Source organism: Pinus tabuliformis, chromosome 8 (assembly GCF_031772625.1).
Source record: "Pinus tabuliformis cultivar Carrire ecotype Pingquan chromosome 8, CPIR1, whole genome shotgun sequence".
NCBI classification, from domain to species: Eukaryota; Viridiplantae; Streptophyta; class Pinopsida; order Pinales; family Pinaceae; genus Pinus; species Pinus tabuliformis.
Window position 1 is genome coordinate 1,912,351,652 of NC_142294.1, and position 5,046 is coordinate 1,912,356,697.

At 43.6% G+C, this 5,046-nt stretch overlaps 1 long non-coding RNA gene across 1 annotated transcript; it reads left to right on the forward strand.

Moving 5' to 3' along the window:
• Positions 1-3,159: 3,159 nt before the first annotated feature.
• Positions 3,160-4,343, forward strand: LOC149244105 (uncharacterized). Its single transcript, XR_016245825.1, has 2 exons — positions 3,160-3,695; positions 3,812-4,343. It is a non-coding gene; the product is annotated as an uncharacterized LOC149244105 (long non-coding RNA).
• The last annotated feature ends 703 nt before the right edge of the window (positions 4,344-5,046 follow it).

Consider the following 5,046-nt stretch of genomic DNA (forward strand, 5'->3'; position numbering starts at 1 on the left):
GAGAGGTTTGGTCACTTAAATTACAGGTATATGTAGCAGCTAAGCAAGAATGAGATGGTGGAAGGCTTGCCAAATATCAGTTTCTCCAAAGGAGTTTGTGAAGGGTGTGTTCCTGGCAAACATCCCAGAGAAAAGTTTGACACCGGCAAGACTCACAGAGCATCCTCTCCTCTATATCTGATCCATAGTGATCTCATGGGGCCTTTTCCTCATCCTTCCATCAACAAAGCAAGGTATGTGCTTACATTTATTGATGATTTCTCACGGTATACTTGGGTGTATCTTCTCAGGAACAAATCTGAAGTTTTTGAGCACTTTGAAGATTTCAAAGCACTAGTTGAGACACAGTCAGAGAGAAAGATCAAAGCCCTCCATACAGACAATGGGAGGGAATATGTTAACACAGCACTTCGGAACCTTTGCCTTCAGTCCGGCATACAGTTGCAGTACACAGTTCCATACACTCCGCAGCAGAACGGAGTTGCTGAGAGAAAGAACCGATCTCTCAAAGAGATGGCTTCCTGCATGTTGCATGCCAAGTCACTACCTCATAAGTTCTGGGCCGAAGCACTTAATTGTGCTAACTACATCCAGAACAGATCTCCTCATAGGTCTGTCAAGGATCAGACCCCCTTTGAGGCTTGGAGCGGCACTAAACCAGAGGTCACTCACCTCCGTGTTTTCGGCTCTCGAGCATGGGCCCGGATCCCCTCTGAAAAGAGGAAAGCTCTTGATCCACAGAGCATTGAGTGCATCTTTGTTGGATACCCTGATGGTGTGAAGGGATATCGACTCCTGATTCCCTCTACGGACAAGCTCATCATTGAGCGAAGTGTCAAATTTGAGGAAAGTCTCTTGCATGCACCTCAAGCGCCGCATGCAGACACTTTTTATCTACCTCATGTCCGAGATGATGACTCAGTGCACTCAGATGCAGATACAGATCATGCAGATGTCGAGGAAGAGCATGCAGATGCAAAGACAGAGTCTTCAGATACAAATCTAGTGCATGCAAATGATGATCCACATCCAAGCCCAGATCGGGCTTCCAGCAGTGAATCATATTCCCCTGTCATAAATCAGAGAACAAGGAGCTTACGTGAGATATATGCACAAGACCAACCAGCTGCTAGAAATGGTCTTGTGGGGGATAATTCTGATCTGCAGAGGACTAGCTCAGAGTTTATTGAGCCTCCTCTTGTCCTCACTGCCACTGAACCATCGCCCTCCTGGCATTGTCATTTGGTTCAGTCTTCTGATCCACAGTCTTATGCTGAGGCTGCTGGGCATCCATCTTGGGAGTCCGCCATGGAGGAGGAGTATAACTCCCTCCTCGAGAACCAGACTTGGGATCTAGCCCCCCTTCCTTCAGGAAGGAAACTTGTCCGATGCAAATGGGTCTACAGGACCAAGAGTGCTGCAGATGGGCAAATCACTAGACGGAAAGCAAGGCTAGTAGCCAAAGGCTTCCAACAAGTGCATGGCATTGATTATGACGAGACCTTTGCTCCAGTAGCAAAGATGGATTCCATACGCCTTACACTTGCCATTGCGGCTGCCCAGTGGTGGGAAGTACATCAGATGGATGTGAAGAATTCCTTTCTTCACGGAGACCTATCTGAGGAGATCTACATGGAGCAGCCACATGGTTTCATTCAGGATTCATCTTTGGTCTGCAGACTGAAGAAATCTCTCTACGGCCTTAAGCAGGCCCCGAGAGCTTGGTACGCGAAGATGGATTCTTTTCTCTTATCACAAAACTTTGAAAGATGTAAGTCTGATCCGAATGTTTACATGCTTAGGACACATGATTCTCTTCTTATCTTAGTTTTGTATGTAGATGATCTCCTAATCACTGGCAGCTCGGCTTCAGCCATTGCTACAGTCAAGAGGGCCTTGCATGATAGGTTCTTGATGACGGACATGGGTTCATTACACTTCTTTCTTGGTCTTGAGATCAGCCAGAATGCCACAGGCATCAAACTCTCTCATGCTAAGTATGCACGGGATCTCCTCGAGAGATTTCGCATGATTGACTGCAAGCCAGCACCGACTCCTTTTCTGTCTGGGGTCTGCCTTGAGGATGGAGGTGACACTCCATTAGTTGACAGCACTCTCTACTGACAGCTAGTGGGGAGCTTATTGTACCTCACCTACTCCAGACCAGATCTCTCATATGCAGTAGGGACAGTTTCCAGATACATGCAGGAGCCACATGAGCTACACTGGAATGCTGCCAAGCGCATCCTCCGATACGTGCAGGGCACCATCACCTTCGGGATTCACTATGCAGCGGGCACTGCATTGAATCTCCTTGGCTTCACAGATTCTGATTGGGCGGGAGACAGCATTGATCGCAAGTCCACCTCCGGATATTCACTCAGTCTACGATCTGGCCCTATCTGTTGGTCGAGCAAGAAGCAGGCTGCTATTGCTCTCTCTTCAGCTGAGGCTGAGTACCGAGGAGTAGTCAACATCACCATTCAGGCTCTGTGGCTACAGCACTTCCTCACTGAGTTGGGCGTCCAGTTCCACCAGCCCATTGTCATCTGGTGTGACAACGAGAGCACTCTCAAATTTTGCAGGGATCCAGTATAGCGGCAGCGGACGAAGCACATAGAGATCCATATGCACTACATCAAAGACTTAGTACATGATCGGGTCATTGATTTGCAGTTCTGTCCTTCAGCAAAGTCATAAATGTTTTTGATGGTGTTGAATCATAAAAACACCATGGTACTGAATCTATTTCCACCATTAAAAACACGATTCAAACACTGCTTTTACAAAAAACCACTTTCGACTGTCCAGGCCATTCCTCTGCCTCGACTCCGTTGTTGTATATGAAAGCTTAAAGTCTTATTGAGTGTAAGAAAGAGTGTAAAGGTCATGGCAAGTGCTATTTCATGGACTATAGCATTATAAATGCACTCTTAAGAGACCTTAAGTACAGTGTTGGGAAGCGGGTTCTGAAGCGGTCAGCAGTGTGCATCATTTCTCCGGCGAACGAATTCCGATTCGGTATGTATTCGCATGCACTTGCCTTCATCCCATACCATACATGTGATGTTGTCCGTCGTCCGTGTGACCCCTTCATCCCATACCATACATGCATCAAGGATTTGAATTTTAAATTTTGAAATTGGGCGCGCTGGTTATTCCATTACTTGACCACCGCTCGTAATTCTCCCACAGACGGGAGTGAGACGTTCGCACCTACGGCACCCAGCTTCGAACCGCTTGTCCTTGGTCATGGGTTCCAGTCTCGAATCACATGGGAAGGAGATGCTGGGACTGTGAACGAACTGCAGACCATGTAGTGATTAGAGAAAGGGGAGCACGGAATCGGCGCCGTTACCACCATCCATTCCTGTGCAACTACGTCTCCTCCAAACAAAATATTTTATTATTTTCCTCTTTGGGTCTTCCCTATAAAACAACCATTTTACTCGCGATCCCTTTAAAACAGAATAATGGAGAAGGGCTTATCGGCTTGTTCGTCTCGGAAGGGGCAGAGTGAGGAGAGCTTAAGTGTTGCGGGTCGGAGAATTGAATCGCTAGTGAGGCAATTAGGTGCGACTTCAATGGAGGGGCAGTCAGATAGAGATGGGGATCTTAGTTTTCAGCTAACTGCGGGTTCTGCAGTCTCTGCATTCCAACATTTGGAACAGGCTCCAGAGGATCCGATTCTTGGGGTATTTTCTTCTTTCATCACCATTTTTCAGATAAAAATATAATTGCTTGTATCATTGTTATTGTAATCGCCTTGAAGAGTTGAGTTTAATCTATAAATTTGTGTGAATGTACCCAGAGACAGATTAGGTCTTTTGATTTTGCCTCGGCCTTGGCTAAGCTCAAGGCTCAATTATAATACCAGGTTTATTACACATCCATGTTGTTACCTGTGGGTTGTGAAGGTTGCACCTGCACATTTAATTTTTCAATCACCACAGTCTATCATTTTACAATTATGTGGACAGCAGTCTGAGTCACCGGACCATTCTCTAAATCACCCTCTCCACAAGGATCCCAAAAAAATTTGCTTGAAAAAGACAGTGAATGGTAGCATCCTGTTAATTATTTTGCTTGTACTGGTTCTTCCAAAACAATCCAACAAAATCACTTTAAAAGAAGAGGGCGAATGAGAAAAATTCACGAGTCAATCTCCGTGTGCCCTGAAGAGGGCAAGATTTCATGTGATCCATGTTGTTGACGATGCTTTGGTTTTTAACTACTGGATCTATTTTAAGCATTTCTTTTATTATCCATGCATATCTGGGTATCGTTTTGGATGCAGAATCTTTATATATTTGTTAAGATATATTATACACTCTTTTGAAGAATCACAGTGTGTTTAAGAGGAGATGGGATATTTGAAATAGTTGTATGGTATTAGATTTACCTATTTAGGATGAGATGGAATATTTAAAACATATGTTGTATTTAGATTTAGATTTATGAAATGAAACTATAGATAAGTGCAGGAGGGTTTCGAACAACTTTTTGCAGAGGATGTTGCCTCGTTTTTCATGTTAACTTATCTTTTTAGCTGTTGATAAGAAAAATAAGCTTTCAGCTTGTTCTGCTTTTTGGCTTCTTTTATTAAGATAATTATTATCTGTGAAGGATATTTTCTGTTTAGTATTAAATGTTTTTTTGGCTTCAGGAAGAAAAATATCTTGGGTCGATGATTGAGATAATGATTTTATTTTGGTGACCACTGACACGACCTTGATGTGAAATATTAGAGGTTGTAGTTTATGGATATGGTATTTTGAAGTTATGGGCTGATTTTGATGGTAATTTATACTTCCAAGGAATTCTGGAAGGTGTTGTGCTTCTACTTTATGATTTTATTCATGGTGTGCATTGCATTAGATTACACAATTCATTCTGCACCATTAGGTATATTACAAACTTGCATCTTCTCCAACACTAGGATAGCTTCTCATCTTCCTTAACTTTAGGAAACCTTCATTTGTATTAATTTTTCTCTCATACCCTAGTGATTAGTAGAATTTTCCTTCATTAGCTCATTACCCATCT